This window comes from Leptonychotes weddellii, chromosome 4 (genome assembly GCF_054177405.1).
Source record: "Leptonychotes weddellii isolate Sample4059 chromosome 4, ASM5417740v2, whole genome shotgun sequence".
Classification (NCBI taxonomy): domain Eukaryota; kingdom Metazoa; phylum Chordata; class Mammalia; order Carnivora; family Phocidae; genus Leptonychotes; species Leptonychotes weddellii.
The window spans coordinates 40,907,555-40,922,252 of NC_138372.1; the positions used below are offsets into that span (position 1 = coordinate 40,907,555).

The window sequence follows — 14,698 nt, forward strand, 5'->3', positions numbered from 1 at the left end:
CAATTCACAGTGCTCACCGTAGCACATACCCTCCCCAGTGTCTGTCACTCAGCCACCCCATCCCTCCCACCCCACCCCCCACTCCAGCAACCCTCAGTTTGTTTCCTGAGATTAAGAATTCCTCATATCAGTGAGGTCATATGATACATGTCTTTCTCTCTATCAGTGTTCTATTGCTCAGTGTTTTCTTTTTAAAAATTCTCTTGATTCTATTACTTCTACCATATATTGAAACAAACCCACCCTCTGCATTTGAAGATTCTGCTTTAATTTCCCAATCTGTAAACCATTGTCTGGTATGGGGAGACAGTGGGGAGAAATGACCAATTATACCTTGGGCAGAAACCAGAGGGCCTCAGTGCTCTTGGATGCTTAGAGAGTTCTGAGTGAGAAGTCAGAATGCCCAATTTCTCCCATGGAGGCTGCGCCAACATACTTTCCCTGAGATTTTCCAGGCCAGGCAATTTGACTCACTGATTCCGAGAATTCAGACAGAGAAGCCCAAGCTCTTCCTTCTTTGGCTGCATTTACATGGTGATTCTGATGGAAGCAAATGGCTGAGTGGAGGAGTGTCTCATTTGGTGCTATTGTTATCACAGCTCAGGGTTGAGAAACTCCTTGCAGATGCTCTGCTGGATAAGGAGGGGCCAGATGTGATCTGGGTCTTCATCAGCCTGAGGATGGGCTGGGACCTACAGACAGTTTAGAGGGAAGACATTTGGATTTACAGCTGGAACCTAACCTGAGGTTTTCTGCCTCTGCAGCTTAAGTCTCTGTGACCTTGATCAAATGCAGTTCTCCTTTTGGAGCCTCACCCTGAGAGTACTGAACTTACATGGTTATTGGGGGGTAATCTCAGACAATGAGAGAGTTGTTTGTCTTTTAGAGGCAGCATACCATGGCAGAGAACACCATGGTATGCTCACCAATGATTCAGTTTCCTTTCTTCATCCTGGAGACGTAGCTGAACCTCATCTCAGCCACCTTGCACTTGGAAAGGGGGAGCTAATGGAAGGTGGAGAGGTGGTGCATCTCCCTTGCACGGCACTCCACCCCCTTTCCCCTTCTTATGTACTCCATTACCCAATACAGTTTGATTCCAAAATCCACCCCCGCCCCCATTGGAGTACCATTGCTATTTGAAAGACAAACCTATGGTTGGACCCTGTTTCTGGAACTTACTCTCTGTGACCTCAGGGAGGTCATCTTACAGCTGAGGAAACTGAACTCAGAGAAGGAAAGCGGGCCTAATAGAACCTGGGTGATGGAATTATTGTGAAGATTAAATGGGACCACTGATGGGAAGCATCTGGCACATGGAAGGTGCTCAATAAATGTCAGTCACAACATTCTTCCTTCTCGCTGAAGAGTGAAGAGCTTTGTTTCCTGTCAAAGTAATCACTGAGCACAGGGAACAGCAGGTAAGAAATTGAGGGAGAGGTATGTAGTCATTTCCTGATTCCCTTACCCCAATTGCAACCCCATTTAAGAACCCATCTTTTTGGGGTACCCTGGACTGGAAGAAGGGTTGTTGTTGGTTTTTTGTTTTTTTGGTTTTTTTTTTAAGTCTTGGTTCTTTGGACACGTAGCTGTTCTTCTCTGGACTTCAGTTTCTCTTTAGAATGGCGGGGCTGGACTAAATGACCTCCAAGAGCCCTCTAGCTCTGCCAGAGTGGAATTCCATGCTAATGTGAGAAGACTGAAAGACTGTGGAGAGAAAGGCATCAAGGATGGGGAATGAGCTGGAACGGAGGCTTAGCGGTATCATATAACAGATCCCAAAGGATGTAAGCCATGCTCCAAGGTCATGCAAAAAAGATCTACAGTCTTGGAGTCCATAAATAATCCCTGGATGGTGGAGTCTTTTAAATATCCGATGACACTGGATGCCACAGGAGGGGAGCAAGCCCATTCTTCTCACCAACTCTAGTGTTACTGTGAACTTTTGCAAGATCAGATTCAGGCTTGCTTTCTTTTCCATTTCTTGTCTTTTTCTTCTTCCTCTTCCTCCTCTTCCCCCTGTCCTCTTTCTCTCTAGGCTCCTTCCCCTCCCTTCACCTCTCCCTCTCCTGGTTTGCTACTGACAACTACTTTCCCATTTTTCAAGAACTTTGCTTCTTTCACTTGTCTTTTCGATGCATACATTTTATCATCTAGTTTCAACTTATTTAACTTATGTGCATTTTTTTCTATCTCTTATTTAGCTTTAGCCATCTCTCCAGATACTCTGGGGAGAGAATCAGGTCACTTTTTGATTAAACAATCTTGGTGACTTAATAACAACACTAATAACAGACTGGTTTATAAATTCAAGAGTGTCAGGCGCCATATTTTTAACTACTATTGCAGGCAGTTGAGGTTATTGCAGAAAGATCACAATGGGCGGAAACAATTCCGGGAAAAAATAAGTTGAAGACAAATAGGATCTTTCCAACGCTGTTTACAGTCTTTAAGGATAATTACGAATTCCAAGTTTTGGGCGACAAAATCATTAACTCTGACATTCCAATCAACCTTGAAATTAACTCCAATCTGAAACTTTAGCCACTGGGCAGACATTTTTTGATGTGCAATCATGCGCTTTTTTTTCTTTGGAGTAGAAAATTAAGAGCACAATTTGGAATCATATACACAGTGTTACCATAGCATTTTATTCCCAATGTGGTCTTAATTACAATTATAGGGAAATAGAGATTCTACCTATATTAGGCCTCCTTCCTTCCTTTCATCCTTAATATATACAGGTTGAATATTTTGACTAGAAACCACAACACCCCAAATTCTTAGCACAGTGCCCAGGTTTTGTCAAAAAGTCAAATGATTTCATTTTCTCAGCCACCCTGCAACTGAAGTATCACTATCACCAATTAGAAATGAAATTGCAGTAGTTTCAGACTTCAAAGTAGTAGACCCAAGATTTGATTCCTAGTCTATCTGATTCCAAAACTTCTCTTTCCACTCTTGTGCCCAGAAATTCCTTCTACTTACTATTGTTTTGGTTACCCAAAATCAACACCAATATTTTTCTTTTTTATGGAATACAAAAATCAAAAGGTGCTAAAACTCTGGGAAAAAACTACAATGATGTAAGTTTCCATTTTCCATTAAGAAAGCATTTCATGCTTTCCTTCATTCATTCTCAATCAACTGTCCTCTTCATTGTAGCATTATCGCTAGCTTTTTTAAATTTTATTTCTACTTTCTGAATCTCCCACTCCATAACTATATGCCCCCTGAGGAAAGAGATCATCTCTGCTGCATTTGCAGTTTCTATCCAGGGCTGAGTCCAGTGCCTGGCCTCTGGGCAGATCCTCACATACTGAGTGCTCCCTACTAGGTGATTACTCTTCAGCCGATGTTTAACTCGTGCTTTTCACGTATAATTATCCAAGACCAATAAGACCTCAGACCACTGCATGTAGTTGGAGAGAGAAGATTAAAACTGGGAGCAAACAGTTAATGACAGAAGACAGGACCAAGGGACCAGTTAGTATTTGGGCTCACCTGTCAAGGCCTCAGAGCTTTCCTCATTGGGATGGAACATGTATGAAGGGGACTGTGCTGGTTATTCCCTGCTTGTCCTCCAGATCTACTCTCTACTCCTCTCTGATGCACTCTGTGCCCAGAGTCTGACCTCTATAGAACGTATCACCCAGGCTCATTTTCCTGTTTGAGTTTGGCCACTAAATGCCAATAGGATAGTAGAGGGCAGAAAAGAAAGAGGGTGAGTACTTAGTCTTTCTACTCCCTCCCTGCCTTGTTGTGGATAAGGCAGTGACTGCATCCTTCTAAAACAGTGGTGCCTGTTGGGCAGCCCCTCTCCCCCATTTCCCATTCTCACTGAGCTCTGGTCATGCTGGTCCCTTTCCTTGCCCTTTTAGCTAGTGGGGTAGCAGTAGCTTTTTGCAATCCTTAGTCTCTGGGTATGTTGCTATCCCTCATTGGTTCCCTTAATGCTGTCCACACCTCTGTAAATAATCTCTTCTTTAAGTTTTCTTCAGTTAAACTTGTTGAGTGTTCTGCTCCTTGCCAGGACACTGACTGATACACCAAATGTTGGACTGTATAATTGCAGATTATGTGTTAACATGGGCTGGTCAAGCAGAACCTCTGCCCTGAAGCCTGGGACACATCTGCTTAAGTGATGGGAAGTATGTGAACAGAGGCTAACGGTCCCTACAGCTCTATTTAGGCATTATAGTTCTAAAGCCTTCCCTCTGTCATTCATTCATTCATTCATGTTTATGCAATTAGTCAATGAATTTTGGGGGAATGGCCACAGTCTTCTAAGCTCTAAAGTTAGATCACAATTAAAACTGACAAAACAGCTGGGTGATTGGAATTTTCATTCTGGCCAAAGATGACAGATATTTTCTTTCTCTCTTGTTCTTTTTCTTTTCTCAGATGGCAAAGTAGAGGAGGATAGAGAGTAGGGCTGTATGGCTCTATGTTTGCTTAAAAAATTAACCCCCAGAACAAATATTTCTTACTAGTATTTGGGTCACTAAATCTCAGCTCTTCTGAGAGCGAAGTATTGTGGTTCCCTTTCTTGCTACTTGAAAGCATGTTGGTTTCTGCCAATGTTGGAGTCTGCCAATACTCATCCCAACAAATTTAATCTGGGTCAAAGCCTAATGATGTATGTTTCTTTCCATGAGCAAATCAAGTTTTTGTACAATCATGGACTAAATTTAACATGGACTATTGGTCAGCTAAAGAGATGGACTCACATTTTACATTCAGAATATCAGATCCATGGAGCACCTGGGTGGCTCAGTAGGTTGAGCACCTGACTCTTGATTTCGGCTCACATCATGATCTCAAGGTCATGAGATCGAGCCCCACGTCCAGCACAGCATTGGGCATGGGGCCTGCTTGGGATTATCACACTCCCTCTGACTCTGCCCCTCCCCACCAGCCCCCCACCCCCCCACTTACTTGCTTTCTATAATAAATAAAATCTTATAAAAAAAGTCAGATCCAAAAAATACCTAAGGCATGGGAAGTTCCTGATATAGCATTTAGCACATAATACATATTGAACAGGTTTTATTATTTAATCCTCACAGCAACATACAAGTTAGGTGAGAATTAGTAGTATTTTTTTTAAGATTTTAAGTAATCTCTACACCCAACGTGGGGTTCAAACTCACAACATCAAGATCAAGAGTCACATGCTCCACTGACTGAGCCATCCAGGCACCCCAAGGTAAGAATTATTATATCTTTCTAATAGATAACAAAAATGAGGCTTGAGATGATTTGAAATAAAGGTTGTAAAAAAAAAAAAAAGGCTTTGAAATAAGATAACTGTGACAAGTGATTTTAATATAAGTATATACCATGGGCACATTCAGAATGGTGTTCAATTCCCTGAAAACTTCATGAAACTTTGCCTGTTGTTCCCACACAAGTTAGCATCTTAGTATATAAATGAGTGAAAATATTATAGAACTATATTCGAATCTGCTTTAATTCACAAAAATACATAAACCAGCTACAATCCCTATTTTTTCATTAATGCTTATAATAAGTAACATATACCAAGCTTCATAGTTCATCACAAACATTGGAGTGTATGGACTAGCACCACTGGGGAGAAGCATTACTGGTGATGATTTAGTTCAAGGATTCCTAACCTTTTCCTCACCAAAGTCTCATCCTAGGCTTTTTTTCCTTTGGAGTTGTTAAGTTTTTAAAAATAATTCCACATTTTATTGCTGTTAATTAGTAAAAAATTTAAAAGAAGGCAGAATGAATTTGCCATTAATACTTCTTGAATGTTGCTTGCAAAACTTTCAATATTTGAAAGAGTGTGGCAAACACAGGTTGAGAAGCCCTCATAAACTGTGTGAACAGTTATTGCATATTTATGTGGTTATGTTAGGTCATCCACCCCTTCACAAATGTTTTCTCCTCTGCCTCATGCCCAAACACATAAGAATTAATAATAGGACAAAGTTCTCTGGCTTAGAGTCATGTTATATCCTTACCGTTTACATAAGCAAATATGTTTTATGTTGTAGTAGAAAATCTATTGAATGGGGAAATGATCATGACATTTTGTTTATAGGAAAATTGTTTATAGACTACAAAACAGCATTTATAATCTACTATCATTTTTGTAATTAAAAAAAATGTTAACACTGGGATGTCTCATGGTGTGTTTCTGTACTTTCTAAAATGTCCACAATAAACTTGGGCACTTTGGGGTTTTTTAGATTTCTATTTTTTATTAGTGAAATGTGACTTAACATACAATAGACAGCATGATATTAAACTTATGTTTTAGTAAATTTTTACTACTTAGATCAGATAAAAATCCTCCTAGCACCTCAAGGGGTTCCCTTATGTCCCCTCCCAATTGATACACTCTATACATGTCACAACTATTATAGTATCTATTACCATTGATTCATTTTTGCCTTTCATAATTCATAAAAAAATGAAATAACTTTTATCCACTTGCATTGATATTTCTTCACTTACTATGCCATAAGATTGATGCATGTTCCATTGTGTATATATTGGCACATGCATCATTTCAGCTTATGGCTACTCTGAAAAAAAATACACCATCCATGACCAAGTAATTCAACACCTAGACACGTACCTAACACAAGTTTTATTAATTTGTGCAACAAAAGGCATGCCCAAGGAATGCTCATTCAGTCTTAATAGATCCTTCCAATTTTCAAAGTTGAGGGCTCCACACTTACAAATGGTAGGGTTTTGTCAGTGTTCTTTTTCTTCTTCCATTTAGTAATCCCTGTTGATATGTAGTGGCATCTAATTATGGTTTAATTTACATTTCCCTGATGGCTAACAATGTTGATCATGTGCTTATCGGTCATTTGGATAGTCTCTCATGAAATGCCTCTTTTGACTTTTTTTTTTGAAAGAGTTTATTTATTTATTTGAGAGAGAGAGAATGAGAGACAGAGAGCATGAGACGGAGGAGGGTCAGAGGGAGAAGCAGACTCCCCGCTGAGCAGGGAGCCCGATGCGGGGCTCGATCCCAGGACTCCAGGATCATGACCTGAGCCGAAGGCAGTCGCTTAACCAACTGAGCCACCCAGGCGCCCCCTCTTTTGACTATCTTAAAAAAAACTTATCTGTCTTATTAATGATTTATAGTTCTTTACATTTTTCAATTATGAATTCTTTGTTAGTTACGTGTAGTGTAAATTTCTTTTCCTACTCTGTTGTCTTTTCTCTGTCCCATCCGTATCTCTTGAGAAGCTGTAGTTTTCAATATTAATAAAATCAAATATATGACTCTTTTCCTTGATGGTTAGTGTATTTAGTATGAAACTTAAGAAATAATTACCTACCCCAAGGTCATGAAGATATGCTTTTCTGTTATCTTCCAGAGATTTTATTTTCTTGGCCCATCATATCAGGTCTATAATCCATCTACAATTGAATTTTGTGTATGTTAGAGTCAAGGTTCATTTCTGTCTGTATTAAGATCCGATTGATTCAGTACCAATTTTTAAAACATCTTTTTCCCCTGCATATATCTTTGATATGAATCCAGTGACTGTGTATGTATGCATCTGTTTCTGGCATTTTATTTGTTCCACTGGTTGTTTGTCTATTCCTAGGTCCATACCACACTTGACTTAATTAATGTAGATTTAGAGTAAGTCTTGAAATCTGGTAGTATAAGTACTCCAGCTTTACTCCTCTTTTTCCAGATTATCTTTGTTTGGCTTGGCTCTTTACATGTCCATGTAAGTTTTACAATCAGCTTGTTGATTTCCGTATAGTGAGCATTGTCTGCTCTCGACCCCAAACCCCTTAGGAATCCTTTGCTCCTCACATCTGCCCTTCTCGCCCAGCTTCTGTAGGTTTTATTTCCTATAGTCCGTACCTGTGATTCTCTTTGAAGGATGCCCTGAAAACTACAGGAGCCACTTTGCCCAAATGTAGAGAGAGCTGTAATTGCCAGGGAGTTTATGTTCTCCATAGATCTTAGCAATGATTAACTGTTGCAGAAGTATGAAAGCCCAGCTTATGTGCAGTGAAGTGGGAAAGCTTCCGGGTGTCAGTTACATTCCTGAATTTCCCTGTGGGATTAGGCAGAAGCCAGACTTTTGCTTCCTTTTTTCCCCTTCCATGTTATACTTCTCCACTTTCTGATCAGTTTCTTCTGAGAACATCTCTTTAATAAATTATTTACATGCAAACCTCATCTCAGGATAAACTTTACGGTGATCCAAACTAAGGCATTCTGAAAAAAAAATTGTTGGGATTTTGATCGGGATTGTGCTGAATGTATAGATCAGATTCAGGAAAACTGACAAAATTACAATAGTGAGTCTTCCAATCCATGAACATGGTATATCTTTCAGATTGGGCAACTGTCCTTTGATTTCTCTCAGTAATGTTTTGAAAAACTTGTATATAGAAAAATATTTTTTAAATTTATTTTATTTTATTTTTTTAAAAGATTTTATTTTTGGGGGTGCCTGGGTGTCTCAGTCGGTTAAGAGTCTGCCTCCAGCTCAGGTCATGATCCTGGTGTCCTGGGATTAAGCCCTGCATTGGGCTCCCTGCTCGGTGGGGAGCCTGCTTCTCCCTTTCCCTCTGCCTGCCTGCCTGTCTGCCTGCCTACTTGTATCTCTCTCTCTCTCTCTCTGTCAAATAAATAAAATCTTAAGAAAAAAAAAAGAGAGAGAGCATGAGCTGGGGAGGGTCAAAGGGAGAAGGAGACTCCCCGCTAAGCAGGGAGACCGATGAGGGACTCGATCCTGCAACTCCAGGATCATGACTCGAGCCGAAGGCAGTGGCCCAACCTATTGAGCCACCCAGGCACCCCAAAAAATACAATTGTTTTGTTAGATTCTTATGTATTTGATATGTCTTAAAGCTATTATAATGTTTTTAAGTTCATTTTTTAATTGTATATTGACCTTGTGAATTTAGTGGTCTTACTAAATTCACATGTTAATTCTAATAATTTGTCCATAGATTTTTAGATTTTCTACATATACCATTAATGCCATCTGTGTATAATATCAGTCTTATTTATTCCTTTCCCATTCTTGTGCTCTTTTCCCTCTCGAATTATTGCACTGGCTAACACCACCTGAATAGAAATAGTGATAGGGCAAACATCAATTTTCACTCCACTGGACGCCAGGGACACATAGTATCCTCAGCTTAACCTTTCAGCCAAGAAATACTGCAGACATAAAATTTCAGTTATATAAACATAAATTTTATGCATTGATAAAACTTTGGCATCAAACCTGTGAAAGGTATGCAACATATCTATTGTAATTTGAGAACCACTGACTTAGTGTGTTTACCACTTAGTGTGTTTACCATCATATTCACCAGTCAGTACGATACTTAGAGGGGAGGCTTTTTAGTTGTCCAATTTTGGTAATACTACATTCAGGTTTTAACATTCTTGTCTGGCCAACCTATCTCACTTTCTCCATGTTCCCAAAAGAACTATACAAATAATAACAGGATGAGAAGGAAAGAATTTTAATTACAAGTTACCTAAGTATTCTTTTTATTATTTTCAGTTAGCCAACATATAATACATTAGTTTTGATGTAATGTTCAATGATTCCTTAGTTACATATAACACCCAGTGCTATCACCACATGTGCCCTCCTTAATACTAAGTATTCTATTTGCTAATGTAGGACCTCTTCCACAAGGAGGCTCTCATTGACCTGCTCAGATGAACTCAGCTGAGTGACCTGCAAGTTCACCCTCATACCACTTATTACATGTGTGTTTTGTCATTATTTGTCCAGTGACATCCCCAGGAGCCATGGCTCATGCATGCCTTATTGTTCATTGCTCTATCCTAAGATCCTAGCAAGTACCTGCCACAGAACTACCATTTGTTGACTTTTAACTAGTATAAGAGAGTTAGATGTAGAAAACATTACTCCATCTACATGACACAGAGCCCCAGTTCACTCATTCATTGTTCGGTCATTCAAAAAGTATTTATTTGAAGACATGCTATCTGCCAGGACCTCCATCAAATATATCACTTAGTTCTCTCAATATGTCTCCAATGTAGACATTATTATCCCCATTTGATAGATGAGTAAACTGGGGCTGAGTTGTAGCAGAGCTCATATCCAAATCAAATCTATCCAAATCCCAAAGTGATGTTTTGCAAAACAAAACAAAACAAAAAACCTCACAAAACAAAACAACAACAAAGAAACCCCCAAACAGGCAAAAATAAAAAAAATATGGTGGAGAGAAGGCCTAGTAGGGCATAGTCACTGCTTTAGAAGATCTGAATGGCTGTGATGGGGCACCAGCAGGGACTATTATTATACATAAAAGCCAAACTGGTACCTGTCAGTTAGAAACTCCAGACTTCAAGAAAAAAAATAGGAAGGAGTTTCTGGTGAGAAGAACTGTCCAATGGGAGAATGGCGAGCTTTAGTGCTGTGAGTTCCTGTGTGGTTACTCTGGTGCAGACCCAATACTTAGGTATGAGTACCATGATGCAAACCTTGCCTTTTTGGAGCTCATAGTCCTGATGAGGAAGCAGCACAAATAATTTACTTGTTTACTGCTTGAGAGTGCAGCCTAAGGTGCTATGGAGGCATAGAAAGATGAGTGCCTGAAAATGCCTTCTCAGAGCCCTCCTTGAGAGATCTGGATGTCATTAGAGAAAGGTCTTATGAAAAAAGTAGGAGAGTTCTAGGTGAAGAAGAGAAAGGCATTCCAGGCAGAAGGGTTGGCACATGAAGAAGCCCAGATGCCCAAAGTGCCTATAGGGTATATCTGGCCAAATGCTAGTAACTTAGTTGTGTGAAAGGTTAGGACAAACATCCTGGGGCAATGACCTGGACAAACAAGCATCAGATCTTAGAAGATCTCAAATAGGCCTCCCAAGGAGCTCAGACTTCTCCTTGTGACCCAGAGAGCAGAGTTCAAAGCTGAGGCTTGTCCAGAGCTGCCAGTCTGTCTCTTCCATGCATCCCAGTGTCTCTTCGCTAGTCTAGCTTCTGGCCCCAGTGTGGAAAATGTGTTAATTAATGATGAAAACTATTCTGCTGTCCAGGCCTGTAAAGGCTTCCTGGGAGCACTCTGTAGAAAGAAGTCCTGGTTGTTGCTGTCAACAGTTACTGTGACTCCCGTAATAACGGTATCCTGGTCCCCAGGCAGTTTTCTCTTCTCCTGGGTGTGTCTGCCTCAGCATCACTAAGAGCATTACATCAACTGTGGCCTGGTGCTCCAGTGTGCACAGCTCCATCCAGGCCTGGAACCCGTCAGAGACACAGGGAATTAGATGTGTCAGGAAGAGAGGCAGGGCTATGTAGTTGGAACAGTTTCCATGTAGCTTTTTGGCTCCCCACGGTGTTTGTGGAAAATGTTTTGCTAAGGAATGAGGTGCTCTTTGCTACAATGACATTTTTTTTTTTTTTGCCCCCAGAGGTCATTCTTATATTTATTGGTTTATGACTTTGAAAATATGTAATAAGCCCGTTTGTTTTTTAGCTGTAGTACCAGTGAAATTATACCGATCTAGTGCAAAGCCTCCTCTGGCAAACTTTTCCAAGCATTCAGCAATAGGTAACGTTTGTTGGGTGGACAGGAAAGGGGAAGAAGATCCTGGCATTTGGGGCAAACAATGAGGGGTATGTGAAAACCCGAATGTGATTCACTTGGAGAGGCATCTCAATCCCCATTTCACAGATGTGTAATTGGGTAAATCTCCTTAGCAAGGAACCTCAGGAGTTAGGACAAATTCCTCTCCCTCCCCACTGCCAACTAGTCTCCACTCCCATCTAATCGGTGACTGTGAAACTTACTCTTCATTGATGCATCCCTCCCCTAGACCCATTTTTCACCCTTCTCTCACCTGCTGTTGACCCAAGGTGGCTAACATCTAAGATCACATGACCCAGGCTCTCCTGACCTCTAGCTTCTGGTTGGGTTTGGCTAGAGAGGAGCACTGGCACGAGATCAAAGACAGAAGGGGAGAGAAGCTGGGCATGTTATTCCTTACTCTTCCTCCCCTAGCTTGGCCATGGTCTGGAGAAGCTGTGCTCCTGACTCTGGCTCTGGCTTTTACTGAATCAGCCAACTTCCTTGGCTTCCAATTTCTCTGGGCTCTTGTGAATACCATTCCCTTCCCCCCTCAGGTCTGGGGGTGGCGATACCTTCCTGCTCTTGGTTGTGCCTTGTTCCCTTAATCCTGCTCATACCACTCAAGATGGTCTTTCTTTCCCTGACCAATGACGAGCTTCACTTCTGGGTTGGATTTGTGCGACAGCCTCCTTTCCCCTGCCTCCAGTCTGGCCAGTTCCTCACACTCTTGTGCGACAATTAGACAGTTTTCTAGATTGCATATGTAAGCATGCTATGTTCCAACTTACACTCCTTCCAAAGCTCTTCACTTCTCTTCAGATCAAAGCCAAACTCTGCCGGCCCACAAAGCCCTCCATGGCGTGGCCTCAGCCAGCCTCTCCTTCCACAGCTGTTCCCTCCCAGGGGCTCCATGCTGCAGCCAAGAGGAAGCACTAGCTTCCTTCCATGCCCACCCAGCATGCGGATGTTCTCCCAAGAAAATGGCTGCACAATTGGTGTTTATTGAGCATTTACTATGCATCAGACACTAACCTAAGAACTTTTTTAATGGATAATTTAATTCTCACACCAACCCTACTTGACATCTGATTTATAGTCCCCATTGTACAGATGGAGAATCTGGGGACGGCTCTGTGGGGAACCTGCCATGGTCATTCATCAGGGAAGCAGCAGAGACAGGTTTCAAATCCAGGCATCCCAGCTCAGAGGTCATAGTGTAGTCAATAGCAGCTCAAACACCAACTCTTCTTTTTAGATCCCAGCTCAGAGTTCACTTCCACTGAGGCATTTCTCCTGATGCCCTCCAGCTGAAGAAGTCATTCCTTCAACTGGGTTTCTACAACGTATTTCTTCAACTCAAGCTAGTAGACTGCAGTTGGTGGTTTCTGTGCCTCTGGATGGAGCCCCAGGAACTGCGAGAGGCCTCCTTAAAGAAAGGTCATCTGCTTCCTGTCAAAGGTAGGCACTGGGTTAGGTGCCGAGCACAGTGTACATGTTTAATAATTGGGGAATGAATGGGTAGATGAATACATTTGAAAATACAGCCATTTAGCTCAAGCTGATATCTGTATCAGAAAAGGAAAGGTCAGTTCCAAAGCCCTCAGATTTTGTTCAGATGTGAAAATTCACTGAAATGTATTGAGAACCTAGCAGTTTGGGGCATTGTTTTAAACCCAGGGCGAAAGCAATGAATAAGATAGATGTCTCTCCCTCACAGAGATTACATTCGAGTTACTAATCACTACATTAATAAAGCGAATGATGGGACGGAGTGAAGGAGGAAGGCATACTTTCAGCTTAGATGATATTTGTAAGGGCTCTAAAGAGCAATCAAGCAGCACGACAGGGAGCAAATCAGGGAGGAGGGGCAGCTCTCCTAGAGAGGATACTTGAGCAGAGGTTTAAGGAGCCAGAGCAGGAAGTTCTAGGAGGATGTGGGGAGTGAAGCTCAGGCAGAGAAAAAGGCCAGGACGAAGGTCTTGAGCAGGAGCAAGCTTGCCTTGTCTGAGCGAAAGCAGGACCTTCAGTGTGGCCAGGCCACAGGCATGGAGAAGGACATGTTGGAGCATCAGATGCTGGAGGGTGGCAGAGGTGGGGACTTAAATTGATTCTATGTGTTAGGGGAAGATGTGATATTTTTGGTGAGGACAATGACACAAGCTGCCTTTCATAGTAAAAGATACCTTTCTGGTACTTTCCTGGCTGCTTTGTGGAGAGAACATTGTTTCACATTCTCAGCATCTCTGAGATGCTGCCAGATTCTGCCTACCCACAAAGCCCTCCATGGTATGTACCTTAAGTATAATGGGGGATACCTGTGGGGGGATACCCCCCCACACACACTATGCTTAAGGTACATACCCTTAACCAACTAGTTAGTAGTAAAATAATGATAAAGACGGTGACCATATGTAAAGCGATTAGATAATTTCAACAATGTGCTTTTTATATTAATATAATTCTCCAGTTATTGAACATGGGCTATCACCAGGTGCTGATGTATTTATATATTTAACTTATAGGGATATTGAAAAAATTGAAGATGATTTTTTTTCCCCCACTGGAAAAAAAGATCATGAGACCTGGAGAGGTGGAATGATCTTCAAATCACGTAGCTGGCAAGTAGAACTAAGATTCAAACTTCAGTCTGTCTGCCCACCTGCCTGTGTTCCCCCCACTCAGCCCTGCCACTTCCCATGGTGTAAATACCAGCTTCTGAATCGACCCATTAGCTTTACCAACATGTGGAGGCATCAGAGCAGAGGGACTGCTCACATTTATGTTTAAAACAGAATTTGTTTTGGGGCACCTGGGTGGTTCAGTTGGTTAAGTGTCTGCCATCCGCTCAGGTCATGATCGCAGGGTCCTGGGATCAAGCCCTGCGTCGGGCTCCCTGCTCAGGGTGGTGGGAGGGAGTCTGCTTCTCCCTCTCCCTTTGCCCCTCCCCACTGCTCATAAGGGCTCTTTCAAATAAAATCTTTAAAAAAAACCCATAGAATTCATTTGCTTACTTCTCTCAACAATCCTATGAAAGGGACATTAATATCATGATCAATCCTCATTTTATAAATATGGATACTGAGGCTTAGAGAGGTGAGCTGCCTTGCATGAA

At 41.5% G+C, this 14,698-nt stretch overlaps 1 long non-coding RNA gene across 2 annotated transcripts in view; it reads left to right on the forward strand.

The window, feature by feature from the left end:
* LOC145721100 (uncharacterized) overlaps positions 1-14,141 on the forward strand; it is a 17,465-nt gene extending 3,324 nt beyond the window's left edge. For both annotated transcript variants that reach the window (XR_014144566.1, XR_014144565.1), the window contains exons 2-3: positions 12,842-13,044; positions 14,109-14,141. This is a non-coding gene — a long non-coding RNA (uncharacterized LOC145721100). The remainder of the gene's footprint in view (positions 1-12,841; positions 13,045-14,108) is intronic.
* The last annotated feature ends 557 nt before the right edge of the window (positions 14,142-14,698 follow it).